This window comes from Macrobrachium rosenbergii, chromosome 12 (assembly GCF_040412425.1).
Source record: "Macrobrachium rosenbergii isolate ZJJX-2024 chromosome 12, ASM4041242v1, whole genome shotgun sequence".
Lineage (NCBI taxonomy): Eukaryota > Metazoa > Arthropoda > Malacostraca > Decapoda > Palaemonidae > Macrobrachium > Macrobrachium rosenbergii.
This window is the reverse complement of record NC_089752.1, coordinates 32,361,697-32,378,883: the sequence shown is the minus strand read 5'-3', so window position 1 is coordinate 32,378,883 and position 17,187 is coordinate 32,361,697. Positions and strand designations below refer to the sequence as shown.

The following is a 17,187-nucleotide window of genomic DNA, read 5'->3' as shown; positions in this document are numbered from 1 at the left end:
GTTGACTTCAAAACCTGCAGGCTACAGGTCCAAATTTATTCTGATTAGGCTACTGCCAGATGGCGAGAGTGAGTTACATTCATAAAGCAACACTACTCATTTGTATAGATAGCCTATATAAGTAATAGTATATATAAATATATAGCCTAGAATTGAACCTATACAGTAGAATTTTTTATACCCGGCTGAAAGTAGGTTTTTATTTAGGCCAGGAAATGTTAAAAATAAGAAATTGGTAGTGCTGCCAGGGTGATGGTAACCTTGGTTACTGCTGCCATATAGCCTACTCAGTGAAATTGGTGATGCCTGAAGTAAAGAACTTACAGTATTTATGATGTCGAATGAAACAAGGTGACCAAATAGTCTCATTTTAGTCTAAAAATGAAAGCTATAAAAAATAAATCAACTCATCGTTATTTGAAAATAATAGAAGACAGAACACAGGTATATGTTCAGTAAGCTGTTAAGGGTCATTGTCATTACTGTACAGCGTTATTATAAATATATGTTTTAAGTGTGATGGCATAGACTAGCTTATGTATTGATAAAAACATAACACCACCTCCAGTTTTTTTCCTAATGCTGTAATTTTTAATGCTCTTAATGATATATCTTACATAGTAGCAAACCACAGTTTTCATATGCCGCACAAACTGCTTATCCCAGACTAACCATCTCCTTATTTCTAACAATTGTGGAAGGAACACAGTGGGAACTGGGAGTCTGGGTGCAGGAAGCAAAATTAGTTGAATAGCATATGACAACAGTTATGAAATATATAGTACTCTAAACAAAAGGGAAGCAGTTTAAAAAATTGTATTAGGTTCATTTGTGCAGTTGCTTATAAACATAAAATATGGTCATAAAAATCTTACAAACCATAAAAATGTTGCAGCCCAAACACACTTTGAACTTATACTACAAAGTGTGGCATGGTAAAGAGGATATGTTCTAACCTAACCTAGGGTTCCATGGCATACCCAGCTGGGGCAGGAGATTTCTTCTCCCCTCCCCTGCCAACTTTTTTAATAAAGTGTGGCAGTAGTATTCATATTGATTCAGCCTAAGCCTCATTATAATTGTTGTAAGCCAAAATGGATTATAGTTCACATCAGGTAACACAAATGTTCTGTAGTCCGTTGCTTAGAGATGAAATTACCCATTACTACTCTCCAAAGGTAATCTGTTCAATATTATTTGAGTGGACTTAATTCTGTGGTCACAAAATTCAGAGAATAATTACTGGAATTATCAAATGTAGGGCTGCCCCAGCACTCAGGTATACCCAGTAACTACAGTATAGTTCATGGCAAGATTGTAGCTTGAGTAATTTCCAGTAGCATGTTATTCCTGTCATCAGCTGTCACCATAATACTATACCAGGGAAGGACAGGTTGTTAGGTACACTAGTGGAGAAATACTTGGTGAAATATAGTCATTTTTAGAGAAATTATGATATTAAAAAAAAAAAAAAAACATTTGCAAGGATAACTACATGGGACTAAATACAGAAACTACTTCATTAGTTGTAAAAAACTCTGATTGATGGGCTTAGCTGAATTTCAGGAGCATGGAAAACATAACTGGTTGGGCTGAAATTTTAAGTAAAAAAGTAGAGCATCCGTACTTAAAAGAGCATGGGAGCCATGGTTTAATCTGTAACAGCTGCACATCTTAATAAGTTCTGTGCCCTGTAGAGTTTTAGTAAAAAAACTTTGTGAGGCTTTCTTATGCCTTTTGGTCTTAATTATCCCATTACTATGTAAGTTTCTTTTAGACATCTACAGGAACTATATTTCTCTTGCAGTTAGCTTGGCTTAGCCTACTTTATATTTAGGCTAGGCTAGCATAGTCCTTAACTAGTTACATTAGAGTCAGCCCTATGCTATAATAGCCTATGGATAGCATGTGTTGTGATTCATTTAATATAACTAGAGTATTTATAATATATATATAAGGAGTTGTACCCCAAGAGTATGGTTAATATATAAGGAAATGCTCCCGCAGGTTAGGAAAATTTATGGAAATTGCTCTTAAATGTTTATATCCACCTCAGGTTAGATTTGAGAATAGGCCTGTGATGGAAAGCTGCTTCCAGTTTGGAGAATTTTTTTTTTTTTTACTGTACTGTATAGGACATGTTTTCAAGCATTGTTTGCTTGCTCATGGTAGGTTAGAGAATATAGAATATGGTAAAGGAGTATGGTTAGAAATTAGTCCATACATTTCATGTTGTGGGGGCTTTACCTCTTCATTCCTGGATCTGTTTAGTTATTGTTGTAAATGTATGGTACACTAAAACCAAGACATCCTACCTAACCTAGGATGTCATGGGGTGACTCCTGTGACCTCCACTGATTGCTATAAGTGTTACTGGTAGTCACTGGTCAGTACCCAACTCTTATCCTTGATTTCTTGCTCTCTCAGCGATCTTTAGCCAGGTTGTTTTGCTGGCTGGCAGGAATCTCATTGGTCCTGCAAATCTAAGTGCAGTCCAGTACTGTGCCTTATAATGATTATTTTTTGCTTGTATTTGATTTGGTGGTAGTTATTCAATAATTCTGTAGATTGAGTGTAACATGCATTCCAAGATTTTCTGTGATTGAGAAAAACAGCCCGAAATTATTGTAGAAATATGAATATATATATAAAATTAACAAAGGCCTAATCATTGAATTTTGTATCTGTTACCTGAAGATTTTATGAATCTCATAAATCCTAAAAAATCAGTTCTTTCTCAAAGTTTACTTTGTGAATCATAAACTAAACCATCCCAAAACACCTGAACAGAACAGAGTGTAAAGAGTTTTGGTACTTTTATTTGGTCTTGCAGTTTTATGCTTGATTATCAATAGTTTTGAAGGATAATCCAGTACTAGCAGAGTAGATTTATCATTCTTCTGTTGTCTTTTAAAAGGGTTTTGCTGTTTGTCATGAAGCAGCATTTATTAGACATTGTATTTGATATTTTAGCCAAGTTACAAGGGTAGTGTTTCCTATCTTGATGTTGTAGGACAGAAAATTTTTACTGTTATGAAGCTGTCTTGATTACATCATGAAAAAAGCTTAATTTGTGTAAAAAAAAAAACATAGTGGTGTCCTGGACTTTTTTTTTAACTTACTAATAATTAGGCTTTTTTGGATTAGTTAAATAAGTGCAGTTTAACTGTGGCATGCAAATTTATCAATACTCACAAATGTCAGTTGGTCAACAATTAAACATTTTAAGAGAGATGATCATGTATCAAGAGTAAGCACGGTCTTTTGTTCTTCAAGAGAGACTCCTATGCATATAGAATATTCAACCATGTCATGAAAAAGACAATCTTTTTCAAGCTTCATCTACATTTATGGTATATACATACCTAAATTATGTCAAGATTTGCTTTAACAAGCTGTCTGTTATAGGTGTAGATAAATTTATGATGTAGGCTATGTGGCAGTTAAATTAGGAAAGTAATTCTGTATCCATTTATGTTGTCAAGGAGGTTAAGGAGGGTAAACTTGCATTGACTTAAAGAACTCTCACCAAGCTTTAAATAGATGACATAAGAGTCACACAGTTCATATGCTGCCATTTAAGAAACCCCTCAATATGCAGTATTAGCCTAGGCTAACTTACCTTGCTACAAATAAGACTTCTGATTACAGATTCCATCCATACTTTACATGGCAATTCACTCTTGGATCAAACTGGATAGATACAGTAACTCCCAACCAAGGTGGTTTTACACAAATAGATTTTAATAGAAGCTCTGATATTAAAGAACTGCATTAAACATCAGTCATGCAGCCAACTGAAACTAATTTACATATTTTAAGAACATCTGTTTAATGAAAAAATATTTTCTTGAGAAAAGTTTGATTTTAGTAGATCAAATGACTTCAATTAACAGCGGCAAAATTATTTATGTATATACCATGTGGCATGTTTGATATAACAAATGAGAACAGAAGTTTTAATGCTGCACACTGTATTAGTACTTTGTAAAAATGTGATGCTCCAACAGGCACCAAGTTGATAGCACAACTAGAGTTATTGGGCTGCATACTTAAATATGGTGAATACAGATACAATGTATTTTATCAATTGTTAACATTATATATCTGTAATGATATAAAAATGTTGTGCTCTTGGGAGTTTTCCATCTAGAAAGAAGTGTGCATGGCTAGTTTCAGTATGGTTAATTAGAGCTTTATAAGTATGATAATGCTGCCATTTTTGTATCATTGTTGGCTGTAGAGACATGTTCTGTCATTGTTATTTTGGCCACATAGGCTAGGCTTTCCGGTAGGGATCATTTACATGCAGTGAGCGTGAGAACTAAGTGAGTTCAGCTAATTTGGCTGGAACCTTCATGACTTGTTTGTTTGATGGGAACCTTGCTAATAGGTACCCAAACCAACTTTTTTAAATTTTTTTTTGTTGTCACTTTGCACTTTGAAATTACAGATATATAGGTCCGATGTGTTTCAGTAGTGGGTTTTGCGGCTAAGTCTGTCAAGATTAGAGCATGACAATGATGGTAGAATTATTTGTCTAGGGTAGATAATCAAAGGACTTTGAATGCTCTACATTTGAAGTGCCATACAATTTTGTTATTAATATGCTGTTTTTTAATTTTCTGATAATGATAATCAGATATATAACCTTTTGGTACTCATTATGCAGTTGATAGAATCTCAGAGGGTCTTCGCTTTCTTTATGAAGAAAGCCAATAATTTGATAAAACCCTTGCTGTAGATCTGATAAATGTCCCTGAGACATAAGCAACTGAGGCCAACAAGCTTAGTGAGATTAAAATTGTGTTTACAAAAATGATGATTTGCACTTGTAGGCTTGGAGGATTGACAGAATCGATGGATAGATTTGCAATAAGATGTATAGAATATGTGGAGGTCATGACAGTGTGATAAGACAAGTAGTTAAACAGTTTAGGATGCAGTGATCAGGATAGTTGTTGATGACATAATTTTGATGTTCCCAGGAAGTGCTTGCATTGTGACATTGTTAAATAGTAGGCTTTGAGGTACTGTTTTTGAATATCTGAGAGCAAACGTTTGTAAGAAAAAAAACTGCTAGTCACTTCAGATTGTGATGTCTTTCTAAGCTCACTGCTTTTATAGCTGATTATCCAGTAATTTGTTGTGATTGTGCCCCTAACTGTGAAGCTATGTAGGGTGGTCCCGCACTTTTAGAAAATTCCCTGTTTCATGGAGTGATGGTCTTTTTGAAGCCGGACAAAATTTGCCTGCTTACAGGACAGATTCCAGTATCAAATGTCCAAGATTAAGAACTTTCTTCTTCAAGTGGTCTTATTTTTCTTTGAGTGGCTGTTTTCTTCCCTTTACTTCTAAGCTTATGAATTCTTTTTCTGCTTGTCTTTTCTTTGTGTCTCACAATCTTCCATATTTAAGGAGGAGAATTAAGTGCCTCCTTTGGGCTTAAGCTATACCCATGTTATTTTTCCATCTTCATGTTTTCATATTGAGTAAGATCTTTAGTAGCTCCATACTATTAACCTTTACATAAAAAATTAGCGACCACATTCTCTACATTAATTTTCAAGAGGGTCTGATGTGCATCCAGGGGTTAGAGTATAAAAGAGTACTGTACACGATTATTCCTCTTTCTTTCAAGCCAAATGTCGAGAATGCCAGTCAGAGTAAAGGTGGGCCTTTGTTCTGTTTTGGATGGGGTAAGTTGATTTATTGTTTTGAGAACACTTGCGTACTAAAACTAATTTTAGATTATATACTGATTTCTTTTGTTGCTTCTCGTCAGTTTTACCTGCTCTGCAGTGGTGTCTTATTTTAAAAGGTGTGTTTCTTTCAACTTGATAGTGACACAGATGCACTGGGACTTCATTAGTGCTTTGGTGATATAGATATATTGTGTATATACAATATATATATATATATATATATATATATATATATATATATATATATATATATATATATATATATATATATTGTGGCAGTTACAATTAAAGTGGCCAGTAGATTCTACATATATATATATATATATATATATATATATATATATATATATATATATATATATATATATATATATATTATATATGTATGTATATATATATACAGTATGTATATATATGTATATATGTCTATATATATGTATATATAGGCTATATACAATTATTAACTTTATCGCATACACAATTGTTCTGTGCATTAGTAGAATTACTAAAAGGACCTCATTCAAACTAGCTTTCTTGGACAAACAGTCCACATTATCAAGTATCTGTACAGTGAGCAGACATGTATTCCAGCTGTAGTTATATGTGTGTGCTGGGTACTTTTAATCCTATAATCGCCTGGCTCCTCCTGTGTGACCCCACCCCCTCGTGATCTTGGCCTTTCTCTGCCCCCTTCTTCTTCCAGGTGTCCGTTTTCTGTGCGTTCTCTTGCGTTTTTCATTCGTTTCCTTGCTACTGTGGAGTGTACGACTTTTTAGATATGCTGTCTTCAAAGCCGTTACCGGTGTTCCCTGCCATTGTGTTGTTGGCGCATGTTATGTGGGCGTTCTCTATAACCAGTATGGCCATTTTGTTGGTGTTCCTGTACAGAAAACTCATATTTTCCCAGTCTATTTTATGATCATTTTCCCAACAGTGTTTGGCAACTGCCGACGTCTGATTATAATGTCTTATGTTCTGCAGGTGTTGTTTGCTTCACTCTTTACATGATTTGCCAGTTTCGCCATAGTACCGTTCTTCACAGTCTAGACACGGTGCCATATATACCCCCCCTCTAATCTCTTCTCCCTCTACCGACTTTTTGTTTCAAACTATTTTGTTCTTAATGGTGTTTTTGTAGCTGCCTATCAGTTTGAAATTATCTAGCTTTCTGTTGATGGGTGCAATAGAGTTGTTGTCTGGGACTGTAATTATTTTCTTCCCTACCAAATGTTCCTTTCCTATCCTTTCCCTGTCCTCAAAATAGTTTTTCCTTTATATATACAGTATATATATATATATATATATATATATATATATATATATATATATATATATATATATATATATATATATATATATATATATATATATATATATATATATATATATATATATATATATATATATATATCAACATTGTCACCAAACTGCATGTAACAACTATATATAAATAACCACAGGAAAGGTGAAAATTAAAGACCAGGTACCAAGCATTTAGCAACCAATATAATATATGGAATTTTTTAAAGTAAAAATATTGCTGGCTCTTTTGCCTAAGCGGTTTCTTTGGTTTCAATATGTTGATGGCATACTCTGTGTTTGGCCCATATCCAAGAATTTGAACAGCTTTTTAGACAAGTTAAATAATTTGGTACATTCTATTAACTTCACCGCGGAAGAAAATAATTGTGTATTACCGTTTTTAGGTGTTTTAGTTTATAGAAGGGGTACAAGTTATGTGTCTGATGTTTACAGGAAACTTACCAACTTCCGTTCCTAAATCCACTGTTATTCGAGTAACCTTGTCATTGTAAAGTTATCAGTTTTTCGTAGTATGTTTTTAAGGACATTAAGGATATGCAGTCCGGAATTCTTGGACAGAATTTTGTAAGATTTTTGACGTAGGAATTATTTTAAAACACCAATATACCCAGAGTCTTTTATTGACATATCCTTGCAGAAAGCACATTTTTTATTCCAGTAAGAATAAGGAACTATTTATGAGAGAACTTATTCTGACACTGCCCTATAATGTAAATCTTCTTTTATTCAGAAATTATTGAAAACTGTAAAGATAAATGTTTTCAAGAATTCAGGAACAGTTCAAAAGAAATTACTGGTTGTGTTTACACGATTCTTTGTGCTGGATGTAGGCTAGTAGTAAATATTTAGGTCAGACTGGTAAAGAACTGAATTACCGTCTTAAGGTCTTTATAGAGTTCGAACACGTCAGTTGACAAGTGCTTTGTTTGTACACATGAATGATTTTAACCACTGTGTAGACTGGAAAAACTCATCTGAGATCATTTTTGTTGTAATATTGTTAGAAAAAACACATTTGAATCTGCTTTTATTATTTTAATGATCAACTTGTAAAACTTAGTACATCTCATTTTAAATAATAATCAACTTATAAAATTTAGTTCGGCTCTTTTTAAATTAGATACTTACCTTGTTTATAAAATTGTAGGGAAGTACGTCACCTTTTGCTTTCACTTAAACTTTGTTGCACTTTGTTTGGTTTTATGTACAGCCCTCCACAGGGATAATTCCCTCTCTGGCGGGCCCTTGTACTTTTTGAAGGTACTTCTTATATTTTATAATTGTCTTTCAGTGTTTTCTCGTCAGTATCGTAGCTTCTGCAGGATAGGAGAGTCTTTAGTTCCTTTTTAAGTTTGCTTTCTTCTTGTATTAAATTGCATAGAAGATTATTAGTCAAAGTCATGATCCGTATTATTTTTCACCTTTGACACATATTCTTTATTATACTATGCGCTCGTTGCCATCATATGTTTTATGTTTAGTATCACTATGACCTTTCTTTACACAATTTTTACACTTGAAGATGTTGTTAGCACATTCATTTGATTTGTGATTTTCACCACATCTAGGGCAAGCTTGGTCATTTCTACAATTTGCTGCGCTGTGACCAAATTCCTGACATTTATAGCATTGATAGGGCATGTAACAGTCGTATACTTTGCAACGGCTGTACAGTGTACACAATGTCACCTCTATCATAGATAGCCTTTCGTAGCCTATTTGTGGTGTGCGTTTGATGATGTAGTGGTCATTTTCAGATATGAGGTTACCTATCCATGAATTTTTCTATACAATGTTATCGACAGTGTCATCTTCATCCTTCGGGACATAGACTACTTTTATTTTTGGTTTAAGTTTACCCTTGTCATTCACTGATATATTGCTGATTTCCTGATTCTCCATTTTTGCCTTTTCCAAGTTTTTCCTGTCTGGAAATCTTACATATAAGTGTCCATCTCTTGCTGTTTTAACCTGTTCAACTGGCGCCGTTATTTTACTCATAATTTGTCTCTTTTCATTAGCTGCTGTGTTCTCGTCGTTTGTAGATTTGATCAGAAGCACTTTTTGTGTCTTTAGTGATTCAGCATAAGTTTTGTCCAGGTTTGTCATGGTCTTTACATCTTTTATCAACATTATCAATTTTATTTTGGATTTCATCTATATTGATCATTACGTCACTAGTTTTCTGAGCCGAATCCTGAATAAACTTTGTTAATATCTCTGTTTTCTTTTATTTCTTCAAGTTCATCTTCAGTGAGTTTTTTGTGTGTTCTTTGTTCAGGCCTCTTGCAGTTATTACAGATGTACAACATGTTATCACTACGAAGTATGGGTGTGTATCTGACCTCGATACTTGAACATTCACAATGAAACCCTGCGTCATACATTTCACAGCAAGTTCCTTAATCATCAACTTCTCCAGAGCAATGTCCGCAGGTTGCTGACTCTCTCTCGATTTGGGTTGACTGATCCTTCTCTAGTATTTTTATTTAGTGTTCTATCTTTACGTGCTTCTTCGATAATAAGATAATGTTCATGTGAAGTTTGATCTTCCCTTTACTTGATTTAATTTCTACAGTATTTATTTTCTCTTTTTCCTTCCTCTTCCTCATATTCGCTTTGAACATCGCGCAAGTCAGGCATTCCTTCCAAGGACCGTAAAAATCGTTTATTTCAGGATTTCAGGATAATTTCTTTTGCTTGTTCTATTAACTGCAGTTTAAGGTCTTAATAATTTTAAAGCATTCTTTTTTTACCATATGGTAATGATGATCATTTATTTTTAAACTATTGCTTATATGTTGTAATGATGTTCTGCTTGTTGGTGGCTTCGATCCTTTTTTATGAATTTCCCTGCTATGTTTATAAATGTGTTTTGCTTTTTACCCGGTCTTTATTTTTTCAGCTTTTCTCTGGTTATTTTAGTACACACACACACACACACACACACACACACATATATATATATATATATATATATATATATATATATATATATATGTATATATTTATTTATTTATTTATTTTTATATACATAATTAATAAACAATGTAATTGAATAGAAAGCTGATAAATAATCAACAAACACACACACATATATATATGTGTGTGTGTATGCATGTATGTATGTATGTATGTATGAATGTACAGTATATACCTATATATATATATATATATATATATATATATATATATATATATATATATATATATATATATATATATATATATATATATATGTATGTACAATTTCCATTCAGTGTTATGGTTAGCTGATTATTTATGAGCTTTCTATTCAATTACTTGTTTATTAATGGGTAATACTACTTGTCTCCTTACTTGTCGGAAAAACAAACACCAGTTTGTCGAGTCTTCCAGTTACCAGACAGCTCTTTCTCTGCATCGCCCATTGTGGACTAAAGGAGTCATACGCCTTATAAATGTGTAGTACTATTGTATTTCCTTTGTATTTTGAGAACGCTGCGCGTTCCAGACAGACAACTGTGGAGTAAATGGAAAATTCGAGAAATTGGTGTTTGTTTTCCGATAAACAAGAAGAGAATTGGCGCTCACAAAGAGAATAGAGAAATTTAATAGAAAGCTGATAAATAATCAACTAGCCATAAAATTTAATGAAAATTGCATACTAGAAAACTAATAGCACCTTTCTCTCATATAGTTGTGCCTATTATTCGTATTGTATTTGGTATTCGTAAGCAGTCTTAACGTTTCCAGACCATAGGTTGCATGCCAGTGTGAATGTGTACGTATAACTAATAACATGGCTGTGTACAGTATTGGCTTGATTGATTCCCCGTCACAATTTATTGCTGTATATGCATAAGTTGATGATACATTAAGAAGGAGTAAAATGTCGCTGTGGTGGCCAATGTTTATGCTGGAGTGATAAGCTGGCGTAGGCGGAAGTTAGCCCTTGGTGTCTTATGTGTATGCTGGAATGGTTTGCTGGAGGTTGCGTGGGTGATTTATCGGGGATACTTTCATGTTTACAAATGGCTACTTATCTTTGTTGCTTTTAGGCATTGTGACTTACTTTTTGGCAAAGAGATGAAGAAAGGCGCCGCAGATGGCAAAAGTTGCTCGTACACCATGAGCAGTAATGTTACGTGGAACCATAACAATTGTAGTGGTAGCAGTTTCTTATGTTTTTCTGTTAAAATGACTCAAGTAAAAGACAGTGTTTTAGCTGCAGCAAAGGCTCGATCGGAGTTTTTTTTAGAATTTTGATAGGTCAGCAGATTTGACGAGCATTCCATTCTTTGCTTTTTAAGTTTGTAAATCTAACAGCCTCCGATTTGAGACATGCACTCGATTGTTTGTTTAGTAACGTCTGGGTTTTCGATACGTGTTTGAGTTAATTCAGATGTAACATCGTTAATCGTCATGATTTTAGCTGTATTGCATGTGAAAATGTGCAAAAGTCTAAATTCCTATCACTTGATGGCATCCTTTTATTACCACAGTAATACATGTGTTTCTTTGATCCTTTAGCAGAGGTTAAAAGGTTATACAGTAGACCTTTAATGTTCATTCATCAATGTGTTTAAGATACCAAAACGTGCTTTGGTCATACTAGATCTGGCGGCCTTCTTTTTGCGATTGACAAACATGAGATTCTTCTGTCGCTTCGCCAGCAGATTCTTACTCTGGTTCTCATAAATCCTCTTCAGTTTTAAGCGTTCTGATTTACACTTTCATCACACTTTTAGTTTAAATTTTTTAAACTGTAATTTCTCTTGTGAAGTTTGTCTTTGATCACAGGATATTTTTCACTTCAAACGACTTGAATTTCCAACGTTCCTGTCAGAGATTTTTTCTCTGAGACATTTTCTTCTTTTTTTTACATCTTTAGATAATCAACGAGCCATGGTTGCACTTTGGTTCCTCATCTGATAATCACTGACCGTGATAACACTTTTGCTTTTAAATTTCTCACAAGGTCAGCCGCGTGGAAGGCAAAGTACCTTGAAAACCTCCATCTTTCTGCTAATACCTACATTCACTAGACCAACAAGGCTACGCACTAGAATGCACTTATGTTAAAAAGAGACCAAATAGAAGGTGCAGATAAAAAGAACCTTGTTAGAAAATAATAAACAATCATCCAAGGATAGATTGGTCTTAGTGTAATATACATTATATATATATATATATATATATATATATATATATATATATATATATATATATATATATATATATATATATATATATATATAATGTTAAATCTAGATAGATAGAATCAGTGACCTTGCCTTTTATCAGATAGCACCTTTGCCCCTTATCAGATGATCAACGACCCTGGTAGCTTCTTGGCCTCTTTTCAGGTGATCAGTACCCGTGATGGCACCTTTGTCCCATATCAGGTAATAGTACCCTTGCCCCTTTTCAGGTGGCCTTTGACGTTGATGGCCCCCTTTTTCCTTATCAGATAAGCAAGAATCCTAGTAGCCTCTTAGTCCCTTTCCAGATGTTCAGTGACCTTGATGGTACTTTTTCCCCTTATGGGATAATTAGTGATCTTGATGACACCTTTGCCCCCTGTCAGGTGATCAGCGACCCTGGTAGCACCTTGCTCCCATATTAGATGATTAGTGAAGATTATGTTCTTTTTTCAAAGTGGTTGGAGTCCCCCAGAATAGTGTTAAACTAATATAACACCAAGTGTAGTGCACATATTTCTAGATACAGCCTTTTGATCACAATAAGCGACGGACTTTGTCCATCCTGTCTCATTCTCTTGAATCCACTGGAATATTATTTCCTCCCCACCCCTGCCACTTATATCTCCCTCTCCCTTCATCTCCCACCCCCAACAGTCGTACTCTGCCGGATCTCTCGCCTCTCCCACACCACCGAGCTTCTCTCTGCATGCATTAGTGGATGCCATGCATTATTTAGTTGGGAATTCAAGGAAAGTCAAGCCAGGTTTCGATCAATGAAATTTTTTGGAATGCCTGTATGTACGAAATTTATTTTCGTTTGATTACTGTTTAACTTGTATATAGTGATATGACGCTGAAATAGTAATGATAAGTATTAGTTCAGTGTTTTTACACTCATCGTCTTTCACAGCATAAGGCTTATGCCATTTACTTTCCGAATTGCTTGCTGATTGCCTGTGTCTTGGACTATTTAGGGCGGAACTAGACAGAGCCAGTAAATCGTAGGTAGGTTGTTGCAACAGTGAAACTAAGCTCATCGTGAAGAGTATCTGATCCAGGCACCTAAACGTTTGGATTGTTTAAATGTTGTGAGTAGTGTCATGTGTCTGTTTACCGAGGTATACGTGAATGTGTTTTTTTGTTGTCAGTGTATACAGCCTTTTGTTTTCTTCCTTTGAAGCATAATTATATTTTGCTACAATTTTTTCCACAGTAATTGTTTCCCCTTGCTGCGTGTTCATGGTGTTTTAGTTTTCAACATCATTTTTGTATTATGCTTTTGATGCATTTTTTTTTTTTTTTTTTGTTATTCGGACAAATGTCTCATTACTTTCTTTGTAGCCTATTATATAATTTTTCATCGTATTAAAGGAGACTGTCATAGTACTCTATAACGCTTTACTAATATGAGCGGGATTGCATGTTGATATAAACATTATTTACATATTTTACGTAAAGTACACTTTCTTATACCATATTCTTATAGAATTATTTTTATTTAACACATTTTTTAAGCGAAAAATAAATAAATAAATAAATAAAAAGAAAGGGGAAAAATATTTCTTTGCCAGAAAAGGCATAATAAAACGTCTTCCCCTAATTGCGTGGGCACAGATAATCCGCATAATTTCTTTCTGCTGGAATTTGCCATTAGGGTAATTAGGAAATTCATGGAGGACGAGTTTGCACTCTCTTATTTTCCAGACGGAAAAGGTCCTCCATCCCCACTTTTTTTTTTTTTTTTTTTAAGAAACCAAGGATACGTTGGTGAGCGTGTTGGGATATTTATTACGTGTAATTTGTGAACGGTATATAAAGGCTATAGCCTATGCTTGTATGCGCTCACATCGTATTTATGGCGATAAAAATGATTAGGATCTCTAATACATATATATATATATATATACATATATATATATATATATATATATATAATATCTGTATTATATATATATATATATACTTATATATATATGTATATATATGTATAGCCTATATACATTACGTATAAATACAAAGTTTGCATAGTATGCCTACGAATGCATTTGACACATATACACTACTGTAGATTTAAAGTACTGTTTTTAGGTATCATACATATACTGCGTATGCAAAAGAATATTTAGCCATTATCTCTCTTCTTTGTTCTGCTGTATAGCTAAAATTATCATTCTAGGGACTGCTGCTCTGAAGGGCAGCAGCCCCACCCACGGCTGAGAATCATCCCGATAAGAGAGAAAGCGAGAGAGAAATTTTTAATGAATGGTTGTACCTCTCTCTCTCTCTCTCTCTCTCTCTCTCTCTCTCTCTCTCTCTCTCTCTCTCTCTCTCTCTCTCATATCCTATTCTGCCGGAGTGAAGGTGGAGGTTGGGGGTGGGTGTAGTTGGGGGGAATGGGCATCGTATAAGTATTATAGCCTCTCGGCCGTCTTCTCTCTCCTTTAATTTTGCAATGTTGCATTGCGCAATCTTCCTTTGTTGCAAAGGCAAGGAGTAAGTATTTGAACAGTCAGTCCCGATCAATTGCGCCTTTGTGTTTGAATTAGGCTCCTATGCCCTCTCAGTTCATATTATTTTTAATTTCTTTTTGCACGATGTTTGAAGTTTGACTTGATATTATTGTTGGGCTTAATGAGCTTTTGTGTTTGTGATTAATGTTTGCCAAAGAATTCATAAAGAATAGCAGGCATGATAATGACACGCTCAAACTTTCGTTCCCTCACCATGCCCCTGTTGTTGCATCAGCTTTGAGGATGTTTCAGCTAAATTGTCTTAAATGATTCGAGATCAGATTTTGGAGATGCATAAGAGTAATATACCAATAACAAATAAATATTTGCAACATTATTACTAAACCACAGGGCAGGACTGTGATAGTTGTAATTCTCATGCCCGTTTTTTATTGTTTTTTGTACTAGGTAATTATGACGATGATTCATCCTCGGATGTTTTAGAAGTGCGGTTTGACATTTGCTAATTAATTTTTCGATACTCCTAAAATAGTCTTGATCGGTTTTATATTTTCTGCGAAGAAGGTCATATATTATTTATAAATATATCTCAAGTTATGTATAATTCTGTTTTTAACATGCAATATACTGTACGGCTATGCATTAAGTATGTGTGTGGGTTATAATTTATTGAGAGAGAGAGAGAGAGAGAGAGAGAGAGAGAGAGAGAGAGAGAGAGAGAGATCTTGAAGTGGAAACGATAATTGACGGGAGGTTGATTAATTACTTGTTATCGACGGCGCACGAGTTCCTTCTAATGTCTTTGATTTCCAGGCGCTAAAAGCTCTCTCTCTCTCTCTCTCTCTCTCTCTCTCTCTCTCTCTCTCTCTCTCTCTCTCTCTCTCTCTCTCTCTGTTTTAATGTTTTAACAAATTCTGTTCTATTGTTATATACTTCTGGAACCTAAAATTTGGTATTTAAAAAAAAAAAAAATTCTTAGGCCTCCACAGTGAACGAAAATTCATAAAAACTCGCATTCTGATAGGCTTTTTAATGCGTATTTCTGGAAGTGCAATACAGTTCACTCTATTAATAGTTTGTAACTTTTTCAGTTTGTCAGAGGCCTAAGAGTCTGATGAGGGGGAATATTAGATTCATAGGTGCGAGGCGAGGGTTACAAAGTAGGTCAGCGGTAGGCCTACCAAGGTCTCTGACGCATTGTCGTGCACTTAATGATGGAAGGAGATAGGTAGAGCTCTAGTCGGGCGGTTGTGTTAAAGTTGATGGCATTGACAGAATGTTTTTCCGTATCCCACTCGCACACACGTACACGGGGAGAGAGAGAGAGATTTTTATCATGTTTCCTTTTTCGTATATTTTTAATCTTTTACTTTGCTTACATTTTTCCAATATGTGTATTTAATTAGTTTGCACCCATTCTTCTTTTTAATCTTTCCTTCTTCGTGTCATCCCGTCATGTTTTCCACAGGTGTCTTTTCATTTCCTTTCTTCAAGTTCTTTGTGTCTTCTATCCTCTCTCTCTTTCAGTCTTCCATTTCGCCCTTCCCTTTCCGCTTCCTTTATCCCCACCTTCGTTTGCTTCCGGATGAGTTGGGCGGGTGAGATCGTTTGCTTCCAAGTTAAGATTCAACCTTTGTGTAGTTTTAGCAGGGGAGCCGATCTGGGTAACCGGGCCAATTATATTATCAGAGCGTTTCATGATGTCTGCTATCCCGCTTGAGAGAGAGAGAGAGAGAGAGAGAGAGAGAGAGAGAGAGAGAGAGAGAGAGAGAGAGAGAGAGAGGAGGGAAGGTTCTTTGAGAACGATATACAGTCTACGTGGATCTCTTTCTCCTGTTTGATTCGAGGCTCATACCTTTATCTGTTTTTAATTGAGCTCATACTTTGCCTCATGGTTCAGCATTTGCCATGGCATATTTGCTGCGCTAGTTCCTTTCCATTAAAACGCCGTGAGCTTCAATTTTTTGTTTTTTTGTCTGTGGGTGCTGGGATGGGGATGGTAACCATGATCTTCCTAGGATGTTTGGAAAGGCACTTGTTTTTAGTAATCGTGATATTTTTAGGCTTATTGAGGGAGTCGATCTTCCGGTTATCACTTATATTTTGGTAGTTGTGTTATTACACGAATTTTTTAGATTATCCGGGGGGGGACCTTAAGCTATGCAATTATTTTTAATTAATAGTATGCGGCTTGTTTTTGGTGTCCAGTGACTGTTGTACTGTAGGCAGTACACTGGTTTCCAATACTAAATCAGTAGCTAATCGTTTCTCAAGCTGCTGCTACTACTCAGCTGTTGCAGTAGCTGTGAGGTTCTCCTGCGACTGAATATTTCTTCCTGTATTTCATTATCATTTATTTTCATATAAATTTTATCGTAAACTGTGTGAAATTTTCTGGGAAGAGTAAAATTCCTTTTCCAGAGCAATTTGGAAGATAGTGTCAGGGATTGGGGCTCCTTTTGTGAAGGTATTGAATGGAGATTTAGCGGATTTTAGTTCAAC

At 34.9% G+C, this 17,187-nt stretch overlaps 1 protein-coding gene across 6 annotated transcripts in view; it reads left to right on the top strand.

Moving 5' to 3' along the window:
• ZnT63C (zinc transporter 63C) overlaps positions 1-17,187 on the top strand; it is a 237,393-nt gene that overhangs the window by 1,083 nt on the left and 219,123 nt on the right. The gene's annotated exons all lie outside the window — the stretch shown is intronic.